Source organism: Bubalus bubalis, chromosome X (assembly GCF_019923935.1).
Source record: "Bubalus bubalis isolate 160015118507 breed Murrah chromosome X, NDDB_SH_1, whole genome shotgun sequence".
Lineage (NCBI taxonomy): Eukaryota > Metazoa > Chordata > Mammalia > Artiodactyla > Bovidae > Bubalus > Bubalus bubalis.
In genome coordinates, this window is record NC_059181.1 from 10426395 (window position 1) to 10450416 (window position 24022).

The 24022-nt window shown below is 42.5% G+C and overlaps 1 non-coding gene across 1 annotated transcript; it reads right to left on the minus strand.

Moving 5' to 3' along the window:
* Positions 1-23663: 23663 nt before the first annotated feature.
* Positions 23664-23738, minus strand: TRNAC-ACA. The gene has a single exon. It is a non-coding gene; the product is annotated as a tRNA-Cys (tRNA).
* Between the last annotated feature and the right edge of the window lie 284 nt (positions 23739-24022).

Here is a 24022-nt window from a genome sequence, read left to right on the forward strand (position 1 = left end):
AAAGTTGTGATCCCAATGTCATGATATTTACTACATTTCAGATTGTTCCAATCTGGAACATAGGGTACCCTTACCACAGACATCAAAGACAGGGGACTTGCTTTCCCTAGACCCAAACAGTGCAGAAGGACACATCAATGTTTCAGTGCTCACTAATTCAGTGTTCAGTTCAGTCGCTCAGTAATGTTCGACTCTGCAACCCCATGGACTGCACCACGCCAGGCTTCCCTGTCCATCACCAACTCCCGGAGCTTGCTCAAACTCATATCCATCGAGTCAGTGATGCCATCCAACCATCTCATCCTCTCTTGTCCCGTTCTCCACTTGCCTTCAATCTTTCCCAGCATCAGGGTCTTTTCCAATGAGTCAGTTCTTCCCGTCAGGTGGCCAAAGTACTGGAGTTTCAGCTTCAGCTTCAGCTTCAGTTCTTTAAATGACTATTCAGGACTGATTTCCTTTAGAATGGACTGGTAGGATCTCCTTGCAGTCCAAGGGACTCTCAAGAGTCTTCTCCAACACCACAATTCAAAAGCATCAATTCTTCAGTGCTCAGCTTTCTTCACAGTCCAACTCTCACATCCATACATGACCCCTGGAAAAACCATAGCTTTGATTAGACAGACCATTGTTGGCAAAGTAATGTCTCTGCTTTTTAATATGCTGTCCAGGTTGGTCATAACTTTTCTTCCAAGGAGCAAGTGTCTTTTAATTTCATGGCTGCACTGACCATCTGCAGTGATTGTGGAGCCCCCAAAATTAAAATCTGTCACTGTTTCTATTGTTTCCCCATCTATATGCCATGAAGTGATGGGATCAGATGCCATGATCTTAGTTTTCTGAATGTTGAGTTTTAAGCCAGCTTTTTCACTGTCCTCTTTCACTTTCATCAAGAGGCTCTTTAGTTCCTCTTCGCTTTCTGCCATAAGGGTGGTGTTATCTGTATATCTGCTGCTGCTGCTGCTAAGTCACTTCAGTCGTGTCCGACTCTGTGAGGCCCCATAGACGGCAGCCCACCAGGCTCCCCCGTCCCCGGGATTCCCCAGGCAAGAACACTGGCGTGGGTTGCCATTTCCTTCTCCAATGCAAGTGGAGAAGGAAATGCCAATGAAAGTGAAAAGTGAAAGTGAAGTCGCTCAGTTGTGTCCAACCCTCAGCAACCTCATGGACATCAGCCTTCCAGGCTCCTCCGTACATGGGATTTTCCAGGCAAGAGTACTGGAGTGGGGTGCCATTGCCTTCTCTGCTGTATATCTGAGGTTATTGATATTTCTCCCGGCAATCTTGATTCCAGCTTGTGCTTCATCCAGCCCAGTATTTCATATGATGTACTCTGCATACAAGTTAAATAAGCAGGGTGACAATATATACCTTGACATACTCCTTTTCCGATTTGTAAACAGTCTGTTGTTCCATGTCCAATTCTAACTGTTGCTTCTTGACCTGCATACAGATTTCTCAGGAGGTAGTCAGGTGGTCTGGTATTCCCATCTCTTTCCGAGTTTTCCACAGCTTATTGTGATCCACACAGTCAAAGGTTTTGACGTAGTCAATAAAACAGATGTTTTTCTGGAACTCTCTTGCTTTTTCGATGATCCAGTGGATGTTGGCAATTTGATCTCTGGTTCCTCTGCCTTTTCTAAATCCAGCTTGAACATCTGGAAGTTCATAGCTCACGTATTGTTGAAGCCTGGCTTGGAGAATTTTGAGCATTACTTTGCTAGCATGTGAGATGAGTGCAATTGTGCAGCAGTTAGAACATTCTTTGGCATTGCCTTTTTTGGGATTGGAATGAAAACTGACCTTTTCCGGTCTTGTGAGCACCGCTGAGTTTTCCAAATTTGCTGCATATTGAGTGCAGCACTTTACGGTGACTTTACGGAACCACAAAGAATGAGAATCAACTGTATTTAAATCACCAAAATGATGCGGGAATAGAGCTGGGAAGAATGACATGCAGCCTGAAGATACATTTTTGTTGAGAAAGAGTGAACCATGCATGTATCTGGGGTCAAGCACAACAACAGAGTAGCAGGTGGTAACATCTGATGCAAAGCTGGAGGGTTGGAGGAGAAAGGAATAAAATTCTGGAAGAATCAGTAAAGAGCAATTTAACATAAGGAATGTGCTCAGAAATGGGAGACATTAGGGGCAAGTCTGTGATAGAAATTTATTTTTCTTGCTTACTGACTAGATTTAAATCTCACCCTGTCTGTGGTCACCTTCTCCTTCTATCTGTCTGGGAGCCCAGGTGCTTTACACTCCACACAACAACAACAGCAGGTCAACCCTCTTCTCAGCCTCTAAGTTGGGAAAAGGAAAAGGTCAGCTGCTGAGTACACAAGCATAATTCTATCTTATGACTCAATATGTCACAAAATAGAGTCCATTCTCCTTTGCCATTTCTAAATAAACACCTCTATTATGTCCATAGAAGACAAAGGTTACCTAGTGAGAGAAATTACTCATGAGAGGAAAAAAAATACAATTTTGAACAAGGCTTTTAGGTGACCTATACAGACGTATGAAAATAGGACTAAAATCTATACTAGATGACAGATTTGAAAAGATGAAAACATAATCAAATTGCAGTAGCATTCCTCAATTTAATTTAACCTTTGAGGGGCCTGGCCAATGGTCTCTTAAAATTAATTCCACCCAGTGATTCTCCAGGGAACAGAAAGAAAGAGAAATTATACTAAATATATGCATGCATACTTATAAACATACTGTAGTTTATCTTTTTTTTTCTACCAACAATATTTTCAGATTGCTCATTAAGGCTTCTCAGCTTAAAAAAAAAGTCTTTGAAAAAGAGGCTTCATTCTGAAAAACTGGAGGGCTAGTGTCTAATCTTGAAGTATTTCTGAAAAACCCTTCACCAAAAAGTGTAACATTTACTCTGCCCTCATAATTATGCCAACTTGTAATGAGTTTTCTTTTGGGTTTTAGCAATTCTCTGATTACTGATTAAAAATTCACCAAAAGGTTAATATCCAACAATAACTTCAAAAAATTACCCAGACTTCCTGTCCTAAACTTATTTTGGGTTTGTTATTCAATTCCACTTAAAAAATGTTAAAGTGGAAATCAATAATGTACCAATTTGACAAGGTTCTTCCATCTTTAGGAACAAGAAAAACTTAATAAATTGTTAGCATTAACCAGAAAAGGAAATGCATGCATACATGCACTGCTCAGTCACGCCTGACTGTGAACCATGAATTGTAGCCCACCAGTCTCCTCTGCCCATGGAATTTTCCAGTCAAGAATACTGGAGTGGGTTGTCATATCCTACTCCAAGGGATCTGCCCGACCCAGAAATTGAACCTGCGTCTCTTGTATCTCCTGCACTAGCAAGCAAATTCTTTACACTGTTCTAATATTTTGGCCAATTGATGTGAACAATTGACTCATTGGAAAAGACTGATGCTGGAAAAGATTGAAGGCAAAAGGAGAAGGGGGTGGCAGAGGATGAGATGGTTAGATAGTATCACTGATTCAATGGACATGAATTTGAGCAAACTCCAGGAGACACTGTTCATGGGGTTCTCAGTATCTCAGAATCAAGGTAAATTGGAAGTGGTCAAACAGGAAATGGCAAGAGTGAACATCGACATTTTAGGAATCAGTGAACTAAAATGGATTGGAATGGGTGAATTTAATTCAGATACCATTATATCTACTACTGTGGGCAAGAATCCCTTAGATGAAATGGAGTAGCCCTCATAGTCAACAAAAGAGTCCAAAATGCAGTACTTGGGTGCAACCTCAAAAACGACATGATGATCTCTGTTCGTTTCCAAGGGAAGCCATTCAAAATCACAGTAATCCAAGCCTATGCCCCAACCAGTAATGCTGAAGAAGCTGAAGTTGAAGAGTTCTATGAAAACCTGTAAGACCTTCTAGAAGTAACACCCAAAAACAATGTCCTTTTCATCATAGACCACTGGAATGTAAAAGTAGGAAGTCAAGAGATACCTGGAGTAACAGGCAAATTAGGACTTGGAGTACAAAATGAAGCAGGGCAAAGGCTAATAGAGTTTTTCCAAGAGAATGCACTGGTCATAGCAAACACCCTCTTCCAACAACACAAGAGAAGACTCTACACATGGACATCACCAGATGGTTAATATCAAAATCAGATTGATTATCTTCTTTGCAGCCAAAGATGGAGAAGCTCTATATAGTCAGCAAAAAACACAAGACCGGGAGCTGACTGTGGCTCAGATCATGAACTCCTTATTACAAAATTAAGACTTAAATTGAAGAAAGGAGGGAAAACCACTAGACTATTCAGGTATGACCTAAATCAAATCCCTTACGATTACACAGTGGAAATGACAAATAGATTCAAGGCATTAGATATGATAGAGTTCCTGAAGAACTATGGACAGAGGTTCATGACACTGTACATGAGGCAGTGATCAAGACCATCCCCAAGAAAAAGAAATGCAAAAAGGCAAAATGGTTGTCTGAGGAGGCCTTACAAATAGCTGAGAAAAGAAGAGAAGCTAAATGCAAAGGAGAAAGGGAAAGATATACCCATTTGAATGCAGAGTTCCAAAGAATAGCAAGAAGAGATAAGAAAGCCTTCCTCAGCGATCAATGCAAAGAAATAGAGGAAAACAATAGAATGGGAAAGACTAGAGATCTCTTCAAAAAAATTAGAGCTACCAAAGAAACATTTCATGCAAAGATTAGCACAATAAAGGGCAGAAATGGAATGGACCTAACAGAAGCAGAAGATATTAAGAACAGGTGGCAACAATACACAGAAGAGCTATACAAAAAAGATCTTCATGACCCAGATAACCATGATGGTGTGATCACTTACTTAGAGCCAGACATCCTGGAATGCGAAGTCAAGTGGGCCTAAGGAAGCGTCACTAATAACAAAGCTAGAGGAAGTGATGGAATTCCAGTTGAGCTATTTCAAATCCTAAAAGATGATGCTGTGAAAGTGCTGCACTCAATATGCCAGCAAATTTGGAAAACTCAGCAGTGGCCACAGGATTGGAAAAGGTCAGTTTTCAGTCCAATCCCAAAGGCAATGCCAGAGAATGTTCAAACTACTGCACAATTGCACTCATCTCACACGCTAGTAAAGGAATGCTCAAAATTCTCCAAGCCAGGCTTCAACAGTACATGAACCGTGAACTTCCATATGTTCAAGTTGGATGTAGAAAAGACAGAGGAATCAGAGTTCAAATTGCCAACATCTACTGGATTATCATAAAAGCAAGAGAGTTCCAGAAAAACATCTGCTTTATTGACTACGCCAAAGCCTTTGACTGTGTGGATCACAACAAACTGTGGAAAATTCTTCAAGAGATGGGAATACCAGACCACCTGATCTGCCTCCTGAGAAATCTGTATGCAGGTCAAGAAGCATCAGTTAGAACTGGACATGGAACAACAGACTGGTTCCAAATAGGGAAAGGAGTACATCAAGGCTGTATGTTGTCACCCTGCTTATTTAACTTATATGCAGGGTATATCATGCAAAATGCCGGGCTGGATGAAGCACAAGCTGGAATCAAGATTGCCAGGAGAAATATTAATAACCTCAGATATGCAGATGACAACACCCTTATGGCAGAAAGCAAAGAAGAACTAAAGAGTCTCTTGATGAAAGTGAAAGAGGAGAGTGAAAAAGCTGGCTTAAACTCAACATTGAGAAAATTAAGATCATGGCATCTGATCCAATCACCTCATGGCAAATAGATGAGGATACAATGGAAACAGTGACAGACTATTTTTTTGGGCTCCAAAATCACTGTAGATGGTGATTGCAGCCATGAAATTAAAAGACGCTTGCTCCTTGGAAGAAAAGTTATGACCAACCTGGACAGCATATTAAAAAGCAGAGACATTACTTTGCCAACAATGGTCTGTCTAATTAAAGCTATGGTTTTTCTAGTGGTCATGTATGGATATGAGAGTTGGACCATAAAGAAAGCTGAGCAATGAAGAATTGATGCTTTTGAACTGCGGTGCTGGAGAAGACTCTTGAGAGTCCCTTGGACTGCAAGGAGACCCAACCAGTCAATCCTAAAGGAAATCAGTCCTGAATTTTCATTGGAAGGACTGATGCTGAAGCTGAAACTCCAATACTTTGGCCACATGATATGAAGAACTGACTCATTGGAATAGATCCTGATGCTGGGTATGATTGAACGCAGGAGGAGAAGGGGACGACAGAGGATGAGATGGTTGGATGGCATCACTGACTGGATGGACATGAGTTTGATTAAGCTCTGGGAGTTGGTGATGGACAGGAAAGCCTGGTGTGATACAGTCCATGGGGTCACAAAGAGTTGGATTTTAGCCACTGAACAACAATCAAAAAAGACTGACTATATAATTTGTCCAAAGTTCAATTGAATAGCTTGACTAGGACATTCTGGGAAGAGATGTTTCATGGAAGAAAATAATGATCTAATTTTAGATAAATTATTAAAGGCATACTTTGAGCTCCCGCTTGATTAAGTTTAAGAAGGAGGAAGACCATCAAGGGCCAGTACAAGTAGAGGAAAGCAGCATCATAAATTGGGTCCAAATTTCTGGAAGGGAATTTGGCTATATATATATATATATATATATGTCAAAAGATGTCATAAAAGATGACCTCATTGACCAAGACTTATATTTCTTAGACTTTATCTTAAGAAAATAAAGGAATGATGTAATAAACTTACACTATTCATTTTATCACTTTAAATAATTTTATTATTGCACATTAATTACTGTCTTTAAAATTAGAGAAAATTAGAAATGATGAAAATGCCTATGAGTGAAGAATTGTTTAATTAAATGGTCTTTCTTCTCCTACTCTCACCCTCTCCAGTCTATTTCAAGCACAGCAACCAGCATCATCTTATAATTAAAATGCAATGACTTGAATGCTTGACTTACTGTAGCAATTGTTTTGCAAAAGATACAAATATTGGATCATAATGTTGTAAATGTTATATGTCAATTATACCTCAACACCAACAACATTTTAGTGCAGTGACAGTGGCCACATCACTCCTGTCCTCAAAACATTCCGATGGTTTCCCTCAGTCAGGGCCAAAGCCTAATCTTTATCCTGCTCTAGTGCATACCTTGCATGGTCTCGAGTTGCCACTTAAGTGGCTCTTCCCTGAACAAGTGTTTGTGCCCCAAGTAACCTTTCATCTTCACTTTAGACACAGAAGAATCTAAAATCTTAGCTCCCTTGTGAAGGACATTCATTTGATATTTGCCTTAACATACACTCTCACACATAGATTTAAAAAAAAAAAAATGTTGTCTCCAGAATTGTAATTATGTTAGATACTGAGCAGAAAACTGTTTTTCCCAATCATTATCAAGTGACTATCATCTTTCATCTGGACTATTGCTAAACCGCCCACTTTATTATTATTAATAATTCTGCATATTTAATTTGTTCTCCTCACTGCATTCTTTTTTTCTAAAAAATAGTCATAATTTTCCCATGTTTAAATCTACCAATGCCTTCCCATTTCTCTGCAAATGAAGATCCAAATTCCTGTTGGTCAAGAGTTTTGTTTTGGGTTTTTGTTTGTTTGTTTGTTTTATACTGCAAATGCAAGAGCTCAGGTCCTCGACCAGGGATTGAACCTTTACGCCCCCTGCGGTGGAAGGGCAGAGCCAGACTTCACTGGATCACCAGGGAAGTCCCCTGATGGTCAAGGTTCAAAAACAGTACCATACAATGGAAATCTATTGGGAACCATGTATTGAATTTTAAATTTTATAGCAGCCATGTATTTTCAGAAAGTTTAAACATGGTAAAAATAATTTTAATACTATAGTCAATTTTAGTCAGTCTATCTAAAATATGATCATCTCAATATGTAATCAACAATTCAAGTATATTTTAATTGTTACCACTATAAAAATATAGTTATGTGAGGTGATGAATGTGTTAATGAACCTTATTGTGGTAATAATTTTGACACATATACATGTTTCAAATCATTGCACTGTACACCTTAAATGTACATGATGTTATTTATCAGTTATATTTCAAAGCTGAGGAAAACATTAAAAAATTATTGAAATATATTGCATCCAGGTTTTCATACTAAGTGTTTGAAGTCCAATGTGTATTTTACTCTACAGTGCATCCCAAATTGGACAAGCCATATTTCACATGCTCCACGGCCTCAAGTGGCTAGGGGCTGCAATACTGGACAATGGAGCTCTGTAAGATCAACACTGTGCCAGGGTTTCCCTGGTGGCTCAGATGGTAAAGAATCTGCCTGCAATTCAAGAGACCTGGGTTCAATCCCTGGGTCAGGAAGATCCCCTGGAGAAAGGAATGTCTACCCACTCCAGTATTCTCGCCTGGAGAATTCCATGGACAGAGGAGCCTGGCAGGTTATAGTCCATGAGGCTGCAAAGAGTCAGACAATACTGAGCGACCAACACACTCAGTCTTCTCAGGCTGTGGACCCATTTAACCTTCAGGTCCTCAAAATCCAATTCTTTGAATTTTCCTAGTCCTTTATACATATTAAGTTTTCATACAACAAAAAATTTGAAAGAACACAACCAAACTTTTTTTAATGGCCATAAGATTTGAATGACATTTCACCAATGGAAATACACAAATGGCCAATAAGCAAACGAAAGCTACTCAACAGTCATTAGGAAAATTCAAATTAAAATCAAGATGAGATACCACTTCACATCCACTAGAATGATTATAACTAAAAAATAGACAATAACAAGTATAGACAAGAACGTGAAGAAGCTGGGACTTTCATATACTGCTGGTAGGATTGTACAATGTTGTGCTTGCTTTGGGAAATAGTCTGACAGTACCTTAAAATGCTGAATATAGTTATCATAAGACCCTACAATTCCACTTCCAAGTATTTACCTAAGAGAAGTAAATGAAGATGTATGTCTACACAAGACACATGTCCATACAGACATAGAAATAACCTGTTAGGTCAGAAATTAGGCACAAGCAAGAGGGGTGGCCTAGCCGAAAAGGATGCAAGCTGATCTCTAGACTCCATCCCAGACATGCCCAGGAGAGCTCACAGATATGCTGCAAAAACAACCACAGAGATTTTTCCAGCTCCTGCACAAGCACCATAAGCACACAGTGGATACAAACTAACCACAGGGGCTTCTCCAACTCCAGCACATGTGCCTGTGATGCACAGCTGTGTCCTCAAGTAACCTTAGGCAACTAGGAGCCCATTCAGTTCAGTCGCTCAGTCGTGTCAGACTCGGCGACCCCATGAATCACAGCACACCAGGCCTCCCTGTCCATCACCAACTCCCGGAGTTCACTCAAACTCATGTCCATTGAGTCGGTGATGCCATCCAGCCATCTCATCCTCTTTCATCCCCTTCTCCTCCTGCCCCCAATCCCTCCCAGTATCAGACTCTTTTCCAGTGAGTCAACTCTTCCCATGAGGTGGCCAAAGTATTGGAGTTTCAGCTTTAGCATCAGTCCTTCCAATGAACACCCAGGACTAATCTCCTTTAGAATGGACTGGTTGGATCTCCTTGCTGTCCAAGGGACTCTCAAGAGTCTTCTCCAGCACTGCAGTTCAAAAGCATCAATTCTTCAGCGCTCAGCTTTCTTCACAGTCCAACTCTCACATCCATACATGACCACTGGAAAAACCATAGCCTTGACTAGACGGACCTTTGTTGGCAAAGTAATGTTTCTGCTTTTTAATATGCTATCTAGGTTGGTCCTAACTTTCCTTCCAAGGAGTAAGCATCTTTTACTTTCATGGCTGCAATCACCATCTGCAGTGATTTTGGAGCCCCCCAAAATAAAGTCTGACACTGTTTCCCCATCTATTTCCCATGAAGTGATGGGGCCGGATGCCATGATCTTCGTCTTCTGAATGTTGAGCTTTCAGCCAACTTTTTCACTCTCCTCTTTCACTTTGATCAAGAGGCTCTTTAGTTCCTCTTCATTTTCTGCCATAAGGGTGGTGTTATCTGCATATCTGAGGTTATTGATATTTCTCCTGGCAATTTTGATTCCAGCTTGTGCTTCTTCCAGTCCAGCATTTCTCATGACGTACTCTGCATATAAGTTAAATAAGCAGGGTGACAATATACAGACTTGACATACTCCTTTTCCTATATGGAACCTGTCTGTTGTTCCATGTCCAGTTCTAACTGTTGCTTCCTGACCTGCATATAGGTTTTTCAAGAGGCAGGTCAGGTGGTCTGGTATTCCCATCTCTTTCAGAATTTTCCACAGTTTATTGTGGTCCACACAGTCAAAGGCTTTGGCATAGTCAGTAAAGCAGAAATAGATGTTTTTCTGGAACTCTCTTGCTTTTTCCATGATCCAGCGGATGTTGGCAATTTGATCTCTGGTTCCTCTGCCTTTTCTAAAACCAGCTTGAACATCTGGAAGTTCACGGTTCATGTATTGCTGAAGCCTGGCTTGGAGAATTTTGAGCATTACTTTACTAGCGTGTGAGATAAGTGCAATTGTGTGGTGGTTTGAGCATTCTTTGGCATTGCCTTTCTTCGGGATTGGAATGAAAACTGACCTTTTCCAGTCCTGTGGCCACTGCTGAGTTTTCCAAATTTGCTGGCATATTGAGTGCAGCACTTTCACAGCATCATCTTTTAGGATTTGAAATAGCTCAATGGGAATTCCATCACGTCCACTAGCTTTGTTCGTAGTGATGCTTTCTAAGGCCCACTTGACTTCACATTCCAGGATGTCTGGCTCTAGGTGAGTGATCACACCATCGTGATTATCTTGGTTGTGAAGATCTTTTTTGTACAGTTCTTCTGTGTATTGTTGCCACCCCTTAATATCTTCTGCTTCTGTTCGGTCCATACCATTTCTGTCCTTTATCAAGGCCATCTTTGCATGAAATGTTCCCTTGGTATCTCTAATTTTCTTGAAGAGATCTCTCATCTTTCCCATTCTGTAGGGTTCATAAATATTCTATACATACATATATCTGATTATAACAGACTGAATTATGGAAAAGACATGCACAATAGAGCCTCTTGTTATGTAACTTGCAACTGTCAATCAAAATGCTCAGTCCACACCCACATAAATGAAAATGTAAAAACTCTATTTTGCATGTGCCCAGACACACCCCCTTCCCTGATTGGCTTTGAGTGTATGCTGATTTGCATTTTGCACAGGGCAGAACCAAGAGAGGAAGACAGGAAGTATAAAAAGGAAAGCCAAGACCTACTCACATGTCTTGGGAGTGCTTGTTTAACAGAAGACTTGTTCACAAGGACTGTAACCAGTTTTTTTTTTTTTTTTAATCACTGCAATTATGATATATGAGTTGAGATGTCCTGTCAGAGCTATTATTAGTCTGTCATTCAAGGCTTCATAAGACAAGAGAGATGGGAATAAACTAACCTGACAAACCCTAAAGGTCCATCAACAAGTAAAAGGGTAAAGTATTTTGTGTGTGTGCATGTGTCTGTGCACATGTCTGTGCATGTATGTGTGCTTAGTTCCTTTAGTGGAGTCCAATACTTTGTGACCCCTCCCCCCAGGCTATAACCTGGGTTACCATTTGCTTACTCCAGGGATTCTTTGCAACCCAGGAATCAAATCTGAGTCTTATTTCCCCTGCACTGGTATATGGAATTTTTACCACTATATTAGTCTCTTACATCTCCAGTATATTGGCAGGCTACATACAGTCCATGGGGTCGCAAGAGTTGGACACAACCTAGTGACTAAACCACCACACAGAGATAGAGAGTAAATAAATAGTTGCCTAGGGGGCATGAGGATGGAGAATGACTGCAAAAGGGCACAGGGACTTTTTGGGAATAAGGGAACTGTTCTAAAACTGGGTTATGGTGATGGTGGCACAACTGTATAAAATTATTAAAAATCAGGTGGTGCTAGCGGTAAAGAACCAGCCTGCCACCACAGGAGACGTTAGAGATGTGGGTTTGATCCCTGGATTGGAGACAATCCCCTGGAGGAGGGCGTGGCAACCCACTCCAGTATTCTTGCCTGGAGAATCCCATGGACAGAGGAACCTGGTGGGCTCAGCGCATAGGGTCGCACCGAGTCGGACATGACTGAAGCAATTCAGCACACATAAAATGAGTGAATTTTATGACATAAAATATTTATCTCAATAAAATTATTTTAAGTAAAATACTCACAAGAAATTAAAAAATAAATCTGAGGTAGTGCATTGGGCAGTCCTGAGGCTCTGTCTCTTGCTTCCACAGTGTTTGAATGGAATAGATGCAGGGATGCCCCTTCCTCCAACGCCTGTCCACCCTCCAATATCCAGGGCCTCCAGACCAGCCAACAACTTCTTCTGAGCTTAGCTCCTTACTGATCAACCATGAGCTCCCAGACTCATCAGAATGATGCCACCCAGGTAGAGGCTGCTGTCAACTGCCCAGTCAACATGTATCTGCACGCCTCCTACACCCACCTTTCTGGGCTTATTTCCACCACGATGCTGTGGCTCTGGAGTGCATGGGCCACATTTTCAAGGAATTTGAAACAGGCTGGAAACTGGTCCCTGGGGCCCTTTGCTGCAGTGCTTCCACCTGGACAAACCTCTCCTCTTCTGGAGCAACGAAATACAAAGAAACTGTATGGAACTAAAAATAACTGCATGCATGTATAGTTGGGACAAATTATGAACAATAAGAGAAAAAGACTAAAAACCCAACTGCTACTTCTCAAGAATTGGAAGTAAAAACAGGGTGTTGGCCCTGTACTCAGCATCCCTGGACCTATCCCTACCCTCATTCCATTTGAGAGGCCAGCTCACTCCCCCATTAGGGAGCCAGTAAGGCAACCTGTTACTAGTTTTCACTCCCTCATGCTTACCCTTAACCCAAAAGGAGCAGGGTAAAACCCAGGACGCTGTGGAAGCCATCGAGCTCAGGGAAAAGCACCCGAAATCGGCCTTCATGGACCTGCAGGCCCGGGGCTCTGCCAGCGCAGCCCCCACCTTCTCGACTTCCCGGACAGCAGGAAGCCCCCCTGGTGTCAGGGCTTCTGCCTGAAGCCCCTTTCTACAGCCACTAGGCAGCTTGTTAACCACCTGGAGACTTGCCTAAGCCTTGCACCAAGTGGAAACAATAAAGCTTTTTGTAGCAAAACAAAAAAAAAAAACACTTGAATGTTTACATCCTGCTGTAACATTTTCATACCTTTTATAGTCCCAGCCTCCTCCCAACAGATCCTAAGTTGCAGGCAGGGAAGAACCATTCATGCCTTGCTCCTGGTTGTAGCCCCACCATCCACCCTATGCCTTTCCCAGAGCAGGGGCTCAAACAGCTGTTGAATATACTGAATAAATTGCTTAGGCAATTTCAAAAAAAATCACAGAACTTAAAGTTCTTAAAAATCCTACTCAGCAATAAAACACACTCAACAACATGGATGAACATTATGAAAGAAGCCAGAAACCACTGACTACTATACTATATGATTCTATTTATAAAATTCTAGAACAGCGAAAAATTGATATTCTGAATAGTGGTTTCCTGGGAGAGCAGGGGGCAGGCACTGAGTGGGAAGGGGTACAAGAGAACTCTCAAAGGTGATGGCAGTTATATAGGTGTTCAGTTCAGTCACTCAGTCGTGTCTGACTCTTTGTGACCCCATGGACTGCAGCATGCCAGGTTTCCCTGTCCATCACCAACTCCTGGAGTTTAGTCAAACTCATGTCCATCACAGCGGTCATGCCATCCAACCATCTTATCCTCTGTCCTCCCCTTCTCCTCAGCCTTTAATCTTTCCCAGCATCAGGGTCTTTTCCAGTGACAGTTCTTCGCATCAGGTGGCCAAAGTATTAGAGTTTCAGCTTCAGCATCAGTCCTTGCAATGAATATTCAGGACTGATTTCCTTTCAGTTTGACAGGTTGATCTCCTTGCAGTCCAAGGGACTTCTCAAGAGTCTTCTCCAACACCACAGTTCAAAAGCATCAATTCTTCCACTCTCAGCTTTCTCACATCCATACATGACTACTGGAAAAACCATAGCTTTGACTAGGTGGACTTTGTTGGTAAAGTAATGTCTCTGCTTTTTAATATGCTGTCTAGGTTGGTCATAAATTTTCTTCCAAGGAGCAAGCATCTTTTAATTTCATGGCTGCACTCACCATCTGCAGTGATTTTGGAGCCCAAGAAAATAAAGTCTGTCACTGTTTCCATTGTTTCCCCATCTTATTTGCCATGAAGTAGCTGGATCATCGAAAAAGCAAGAGAGTTCCAGAAAAACATCTATTTCTGCTTTATTGACTATGCCAAAGCCTTTGACTGTGTGGACCACAATAAACTGTGGAAAATTCTTCAAGAGATGGGAATACCAGACCACCTGTTCAAGAGATGGGAATACCAGACCACCTGACCTGCCTCTTAAGAAACCTGTATGCAGGTCAGGAAGCAACAGAACTGGACATGGAACAACAGACTGGTTCCAAATAGGAAAAGGAGTATGTCAAGGCTGTATATTGTCACCCTGCTTATTTAACTTATATGCAGAGTACATCATGAGAAACGCTGGGCTGGAGGAAGCACAAGCTGGAATCAAGATTGCCGGGAGAAATATCAAAACCTCAGATATGCAGGTGACACCACCCTTATGGCAGAAAGTGAAGAAGAACTAAAGAGCGTCTTGATGAAAGTGAAAGAGGACAGTGAAAAAGTTGGCTTAAAACTCAACATTCAGAAAACTAAGATCATGGCATCCGGTCCCATCACTTCATGGCAAATAGATGGAGGAACAGTGCAAACAATGGCTGACTTTATTTTTCTGGGCTCCAAAATCACTGCAGATGGTGAGTGCAGCCATGAAATTAAAAGATGCTTACTCCTTGGAAGGAAAGTTATGACCAGCCTAGGCAGCATACTAAAAAGCAGAGATCTTTGCCAACAAAGGTCCATCCAGTCAAGGCTATGGTTTTTCCAGTGGTCATGTCTGGATGTGAGAGTTGGACTATAAAGAAAGCTGAGCACAGAAGAATTGATGCTTTTGAACTGTGGTGTTGGAGAAGACTCTTGAGAGTCCCTTGGACTGCAAGGAGATCCAGCCAGTTCATCCTAAGGGAGATCAGTCCTGGGTGTTCATTGGAGAGACTGATGCTGAAGCTGAAGCTCCAATACTTTGGCCACCTGATGCAAAGAGCTGACTCATTTGAAAAGACCCTGGTGCTGGGAAAGACTGAGGGCAGGAGAAGGGGATGACAGAGGATGAGATGGTTGGATGGCATCACTGACTCGATGGACATGGGTTTGGGTAGACTCCTGGCAATCTTGATTCCAGCTTGTGCTTCCTAAGACCCACTTGATTTCACATTCCAGGATGTCTGGCTCTAAGTGAGTGATCACACCATCATGGTTATCTGGGTCATGAAGATCTTTTTTGTATAGTTCTTCTGTGCATTCTTGCCCCCTTTTCTTAATATCTTCTGCTTCTGTTAGGTCCATACCATTTCTGTCCTTTATCGAGCCCATCTTTGCATGAAATGTTCCCTTGATATCTCTAATTTTCTTGAAGAGATCTCTATAGTCTTTCCCATTCTATTGTTTTCCTCTATTTCTTTGCACTGATCACCGAGGAAGGCTTTCTTCTCTCTCCTTGCTATTCTTTGGAACTCTGCATTCAAGTGGCTATATCTTTCTTTTTCTCCTTTGCCTTATAGGTGTACATTTGTCAAAATTCAAAGTGCACACTTAAAATCAGTGCATGTTGCATACAAATTATATATCAATTAAAAAATCTGAATACCACTAGTAAAAAGTAATAAAGCCTCCTAGTTCTTTAGTAGGAAGTGCAAGGTTTTCCATGACCTGGTCACTGCATGCCACTCCAAACTCACTTCTCAGAAAGTTGCCCCACTGCCCTCCCTAAACTGCCCCTCTAAGTCCATCCCCACAAACCCTGGGCTCCAACCTTATTAAATGGCTGACATTTCCCCAAACACATCATGTCCATCCATTTCTCTATGCCCTCCTCTCCTGAACTTCCTCTCCCTTCCCTGACAGCTGGGCACCTACTGTATTTGCAAAACTTCAGAAAATTGAGTCATGGTTGCCTGGAGCTGTGGCCACTAGAGATCTTTTGGGGTAATGGAGCCATTCTAAAATTGGGTTGTGGTGGTAACTGCAACTGTAAACTGACTGAAATTCATTGAATCGTACACCTAAAGCAAGTGGCTCTAATAGTATGGTATGTAAATTAAGCCCCAGTCAAGGTATTTTTTTTTTAAATATGCAACATATGTAAATCAAACCACCACACTATATACTTTAAACTTATAATGTGATGTCTCTATGTCAATTTCTCAATAAAACTGGGGGGAAAAAAAAAACCTAAGCTCAAAGATAATCCCTCTGTAAAGACCTTCCTATCCCCTTCCAAATCCTCAAACCAAATACCTCTTTTCTCTGTCACACCTCTCTGTACTCTGTACCTACTCCTGTTAAAGGCCTCTGTGCCTCAGTACACTTTTTTCTCTAGATCTTTCTATTCTCAGATGCTGAAGTCCCAAGGGTGCTGCCTTATCTAAGCTTTTTTCATCCATGCCTAAAACCACACCTGACACATAAAGCAACTTAACTGCTGCTCATTCCAGGCTCCTCTATCCATGGATTTCTCCAGGCAAGAATACTGGAGTGGGTTGCCATTCCCTTCTCGAAGGGATCTTCCTGACCCAGGGATGAACCCAGGTCTCCCACATTGCAAGCAGATGCTTTACCACCTGAGCCACCAGGGAAAGCCCCAGATAAATAAATGTGTTGCATTTTAACTTCATAATTCCTTGCACTATAAGCCTAAGAGTTGGGTCCTGGTTAAAACTGAATGTTTCCCTATTTTGACAGGTATGGCTTTCAATCTTTCAACTGCATGAGTGTTGCTGGTAGAAACACGACAAATACCCACAATGTGCATAGTTGTGATTCTTGCCCTTGGACTCGCACTTCAACCACCTGGACTCCCCCTACTCCTACCTGTACTTAAAATACTCAGTTCATTAACATGGACTTAAAAGTCTGTCAAGAACAGAATTTGGAGAACGCCATCCAATCTCATCAACTCCAATTCGCAGGCCCACAGTTTGGTTAGCAGTAGCCCTGTAGGCTTCAGAGTGTCTTAGAAACCATACTATGCTCTGATTCTTAGCTTTCTTGTCCTAATGTGGTCATCAGTCCATTCAGTTCAGTCACTCAGTCATGTCCGACTCTTTGCAACCCCATGGATTGCAGCACACCAGGCTTCCCTGTCCATCACCAACTCCAGAAGCTTGCTCAAACTCAAGTAAATCGAGTCAGTGATACCATCCAACCATCTCATCCTCTGTCGTCCCCTTCTCCTCTTGCCTTCAATCTTTCCCAGCATCAGGGTCTTTTCCAGTGACTTAGTTCTTCGCATCAGGTGGCCAAAGTATTGGAGCTTCAGCTTCAGCATCAGTCCTTCCAATGAATATTCAGGACTGATTTCCTTTAGGATTGACTGGTTGGATCTCCTTGCAGTCCAAGGGACTCTCAAGAGTCTTCTCCAATACCACAGTTCAAAGCATCAATTCTTCGATGCTCAGCTTTCTTTATAGTCCAACTCTCACATCCACACATAACTACTGGAAAAACCATAGCTTTGACTAGACAGACCTTTGTTGGTAAAGTAATATCTCTACTTTTTAATATGCTGTCTAGGTTGGTCATCGCTTTACTTCCAAGGAGCAAGCATCTTTTAATTTCATGGCTGCAGTCACCATCTACAGTGATTTTGGAACCCAAGAAAATAGTCTCTCACTGTTTCTATTGTTTCCCCATCTATTTGCCATGAAGTGATGGGACTGGATGCTATGATCTTTGTTTTCTGAATGTTGAGCTTTAAGCCAACTTTTTCACTGTCCTCTTTCACTTTCATCAAGAGGGTCTTTAGTTCTTCTTCACTTTCTGCTATCCCTTGGGTGGTGTCATCTGCATATCTGAGGTTATTGATATTTCTCCCGGCAATCTTGATTCCAGCTTGTGCTTCATCCAGCCCAGCATTTCTCATGATGTACTCTGTATATAAGTTAAATAAGCAGGGTGATAATATACAGCCTTGACGTACTCCTTTCCCGATTTGGAACCAGTCTGTTGTTTTATGTCCAGTTCTAACTGTTGCTTCTTGACCTGCATACAGATTCCTCAGGAGGCAGGTCAGGTGGTCTGGTATTCCCATCTCTTTAAGAATTTTCCAGTTTGTTGTGCCACACAGTCAAAGGCTTTAGTATAGTCAACAAAGCAGAAGTAGATATTTTTTCTGGAACTCTCTTGCTTTTTCGATGATCCAATGGATGTTGGCAATTTGATCTCTGGTTCCTCTGCCTTTTCTAAATCCAGATTGAACATCTGAAAGTTCACAGTTCATGCACTGTTGAAGCCTGGCTTGGAGAATTTTGAGCATTACATTGCTAGCGTGTGAGATGAGGTCATACTAACTTCAATGGAAACCCCTGAAATGAGTGTTGGCCCCAAGTCTTCCCCATTCAGCAGGCACTGTTTCCAGGTTGTGTGAGATATCACAGGGAAGTGAGAAAACACTGGATTTTAGGTCAGTGGCCCTGAGCACAAGCCCAGCCTCACCCATCATTACCAGGTGACCCCTGGAAGGTACCTACTATATAGTTCTAAGGTGTGACCTCAGCTTCTCCAAGTTTAATAACTGCCCATTCAAACTTACTGAGCAACACTGCACATCAAAAGAGGCAGAGTATGAGAATGTGCTCTTTAATTGAAAATGTTCCATCAGTCCAGAATTGCTAATCACTGCCTTCCTTGCTGGTTTTCTTTTGCACTTTGCCCTAATGTCTCAGTTAGCCCATTGGGATCTGTAAATTATCCCACAGCTGCTGTAGAACAAAGAACCACTTGATACCCTTCAATCCAACTGGAGAAATGTACACGGAGTAAAGTCTGCATAAAGGGCACCACCTGGCTCAGCGCTCTACACGTTTATTTCCTGAGTGTCTCAAATGTTCTGCAACAGCTGATCATAGTAATTTGCTTTAAAATAAAGTGTGCTATTGCTAGGTCAGCACAAAATCTAAAGTATGGCATTTGTTCTCACCTTTAAGCCTTTTTTGTAATTTTTTCCCCAATTTTCCACAAAGAACACATACTTCTATTACATTAGGGAAAAGAGTTTAAACAAAAAAGAAAAGGAAAAGGAAAAACTTTTATGCTTATTCTATTTTAGACCAACCATATATAGGTAATACTTTCAAAATACTAAGTAGGAGACCCTATTAGAAAAACTTTTATATATTGTCTTCTTGAAAACTCTATGAAGTAGGTGTTATTACTTCTCTCCTTTTCACAGATGAGGAAACAGAGGCACACAGATGAAGTAATCTACCCAGACTCACACAACTAGTAAGCGATGAACTGGGATTTGAACCTAAGCACTTTGGTGTTGAAGTCATGCTTTCAACTAGTAGTCCAGAGGGAAAGACTGTGATTTACTGGTACTACCATCTACCATGGCTTTAAGAGTCCAATTACACAAGCAGGCTCCCTTGGGAGAAACCAGTGGTCTATTAGACTGGAATCCTGAAGGCAAAAATAATGTGCAATTCATCTGGTTTTCTGTACCAGTTAGCTTTTGCTGCATACCAAACAACCCAAAAACTTAAGTACTTAAAAACCACAACCATCAATTTCACTCATAATTCTGTGGATTGGCATTTGGGCTGGACCTTTTTTTGCTGGTCTTCTGCCATGCTTAGTTGAGCCATGCCAGTTAACTGCTGGTCAGCTAGATGTCTCTGCCTCTGGAAGTTGGCAGGCTGTCAGATGGGGCAGTAAGACCCCCTGGCCATAGGTGTCTGATCATGCAGCAGTTTGGTCTGGGCTTCCTCACATGGGAGCAGTGGCAGAGTGCCAAGAGTCTCAAGAGTGGATAAGCCTCACTGAGCAAGAGTTTTTCAAGTCTCTGCTTGCATCACATTTGCTATTGACCTATTATCCAAAGCAAATCACATGGCCCAGCCCAGAGTCAGTGTGAGAGGGGACCACTCAAAGGCATGGAGGCAGAGGGGTAACTCATCTGTGGCCATTTATGCAATCTACTAATATCTCCATAACCAGACACAGAATCTAATAAAGAGTAGACACAAAATGAATGCTTATTGAACTGAATGCTATCTCTCTTTCATAAAAAAACAAAAGAAGACCAACAACCTCCCCCTTCTCTACACAAAAGACACCAGATCATGCAGGTGGAAGAGGCTGACTGACACCTTCTCACTGAGGAACACCTCGCCCTGGATAATGGAGCCTACCACTTGACAGCCAGCTCCCAATGCAGGATCTTCTCAGCTCGCGGGGTGAGGGGTGTGTTCTGACTGGGGGGCTGCTTCCCTAAAGCTCTTAGAATCCCAGGCCTCGTTCTCATCCATGGTTCCATCAAACTTCCCAAGGGACCTTCCCTTCTCCACAGCTTCTGTGGTGTCCTTCAGGGACATGTCTCTAAAGCTGCTCCAATTAGCATCTCTGCTCACCCTCTCAGTGAAAAGTGAAGTCGCTCAGTCGTGTCCGACTCTTTGCAACCCCACAGACGGTAGCCTACCAGGCTCCGCCATCCCAGGGATTTTCCAGACAAGAATACGGGAGTGGGCTGCCATTTCCTTCTCCAGCGGACCTTCCCAACCCAGGGATCAAACCCAGGTCTCCTGCACTGCAGACAGACGCTTTACCGTCTGAGCCACCAGGGAAGCCCACGCTCACCCTCTAGTGGTTCCCTAAAGTTCTGCAGCTCTTTGAAGAAAAGGGCAACGGAAGAAACACTTGCGTGTGTTTTAGATCAGTATTTTCCAATAGGGGGCGATATTTTCCTCATGGGATACTTGGCACTGTCTAGACATTTTTGGTTGTCACCACTGGAGGAAGGGTGCTGGCATCCTAGTGGGTAGAGGTCAGGAATGCTGCTAAATATCCTATAATGCACAGGACAGCCCCCACAGTAAAGAATTATTCAGTTCAAAATGTCAATAGCCACAGCTGGTAAAGAATTTGCCTGCAATGCAGGAGACCCTGGGTCTGGAAGATCCACTGGTGAAGAGATAGGCTACCCACTCCAGTATTCTTGGGCTTCCCTCGTGGCTCAGCTGGTAAAGAATCCGCCTACAATGTGGGAGACCTTGGTTCGATCCCTGGGTTGGGAAGGTCCCCTGGAGAAGGGAACAGCTATATCCACTCCAGTATTCTGGCCTGGAGAATTCCATGGACTATACAGTCCATGGGGTCGCAAAGAGTCAGACAGGACTGAGCCACTTTCACTTTCATTTCACGTTTGAGAAACCATGCCTAGGCTCAAAGAGAGCTCTTCTTCATCCTAAGGATGCACCCACTGTCCTGCCCGGGACTGTTACATGGCTGGATCCATTACCCACTCTGAGAAGAATCAATGTCTAAGCAACAGTGCTAAATTCTCTGTGCAACTTAAATCTCAGGAACGGTTCACTGGGCACCCATAATTCCCTAGGTTAGACTGACAAACTTAAATCTAAATGGGAGGTTGGTTACATGCAACATGATCTGATTGTCTTTCTATTATCTATGCTCAATGCTACTGATTCTGCGAGTAATTTTATCAAAAAAAAAAAAAAAAAAAAAGGAGTGCTTAGAGGTTTTTATTGTGAGCCACTTAATAGCCTCAGGAAAGAAAAATGGCTTCCTATGGAGAAGAGCATTGTGGGACTTCTGTGTGAATGATTCAAACCTTTTGATAAAATGCACATGAGTTGCAAGAACAGATGACAGGCATTCAGTTTTAACAAAATGATACGTGTTCCATGGAGGAGGAGAATTTCTTGCTGTCAGAGAGAACACCAAGAATCGAGGGAATAGAACTACACAGACATTGATTGCTTTGGCAGCTCCACATACAAAAGCGACAGGAAATGAAAGCCTTGATTCTAGTCACCCATTTCACTATGGCATTTTAGCAATGCTAATTAGAAGAGAGGCACTGACATTTCCCCACCATGAAAGATAAACTAAAATTTACCCTGGAAATTTACTTCTGGTTTTCACAGAAGAATTCTAGAGTAAAGGTGCTTTTTATTAACCCTGGACTTCGTATCTTGCCTGTTCACTTTCTTCGACTCCTGTGTGCTAGTAGCTAGAAACATCCTCCTTGCTCATTCCCCAGAGCTTCTCATTCAAGAGAGAAGCAGGGGAAGGAAGAAGGCAGTGAGGGTCCATGGCTCCAGCTGCTCTTTGATTCACTTTAAACCTTTTCTTGCTTCACTTCTTCCCAGGACCTGAGGCTTCTCAACACCCTCCTCCGCCTGCCCTGCATCTCCCTCTCCTCTCTTCTTCCTCCTGTTTCCCTCACCCCTGCCTCTGGACTCCAGAGCCCCTGGAGGGCACATGGGGACTAAAAGGAATCTCAGGCATGATGTGGAGATATGACCCATGTTGGGGGAAGGTACATAGCTCCCTCCACACCCCACTGGGTTTGTGGTGAAGCTCAAAACAGGATTTGGAACAAAAAGCCCTTTACCCTGGGTCATTCTTGGGAGGCCAGGCCAGTTCTGGGATTTAGACTCATCCAAGGAAGAGCCAAGCATCCTTCCCTAGCCCCTTGCATGGTGAGCCCAGCTTCCCATGTGGGCTACATCTTCCAGCATCCTCTAAGCTGGCTTCTACTGATTGCCTCGACTTCTCCAGGTAAGCCTTGGAGCAGCAAGAAGCGATGCCCAGGACCAGGCCTTGGTGGAGGAGTTTCTCAAGCAAAGTTCCCCTGTGGGTTCCTGATGAAGATCCCACCGTTACTGGTTCTTATGCCAAAGTCCTCTCACTTCAGAGGAGAAACTTTAAGGGACTGTGAAGCTGGGCTCTCCATCCAGGCCAGGAACCACCTTTGGGTGAACACCATTAACCTCCATTATGTCATAATGGAATCAGAATCTGCATTGAGTGGTAACTATGGAGTGTAAGGCATAGAGACAGCTGACATGCTGGGATAAAAGGTTCAAATGCACATTGAAAAAAAAACATGGGCTTTTGAGTCCTAAGTTTCTTTACTAAGTGCCTATTTTGTACTAGACACTGCACTAAGGACTGTGTGTGTGTGTGTGTGTGTGTGTGTATTCCTCACCCCCAAAGGCTGTGTGACTTTGGGCAAGGTAGTTAATTTCTCTGTTTCTGTTTGCTTTACCAGATAGAGATAGCTACGTTGCAAAGTTGTTTTGAGAACTACTTGAAACATGTGGAAAGTTCCTGGCATGTGGAAGCTATCTTAGCTCAAGCTGCTGTAACAAAATACCATGGACTGGGTGGCTTAAATAACAGAAATTTATTTTCTCATGGTTCTGGAAACTAGGAAGTCCAGTCCTGGCTGATGTAGTTCCTGGGGAGAGCTCTCTTATTGAGCTGCAGATCTTCAGCTCCTCACTGTGTCCTCACATAGCCTCTCTTCAGTGCATGCGTGCAGAAAGGGAGGGCTCTCTTTCTTCCTCTCTTATAAAGCCACTAATCCCATCATGAGGCTCCTACCCTCATAGTCTAAAGTGCAAGTGGAAATGAAGTCGTCTCTGACCCTTTGTGACCCCATGGACTGTAGCCTACCAGGCTCCTCCATCTATCCATGGGATTTTCCAGGCAAGCGTACTGGAGTGGGTTGCCATTTCCTTCTCCAGGGGATCTTCCTGACCCAGGGATTGAACCTGGGTCTCCTGCATTGTAGGCAGATGCTTTTTACCATCTGAGCCATCAGGGAAGTCCACTTATAGTCTAATCTAACTCTAATTATCTCACAAAGACCCCTCTCTAAACACTATCACTTTGGGGGTTTGGGCTTCATAGGTATTTTGGGGAGACAAACATTCAGTACATAACAGTAAGCAGTAGGTATTAAGTAAATGGTAGCTGTTATTACCACTAAATTATTATTAATAAAACAGGTATTGACACTCAGAAAACAGCTCCAACAGCATGACTTGGTCTAAGACAAAGGAAATCTGTCTCAAGCACTCACTCCCCTGAATCGGTACCAGCATAAAG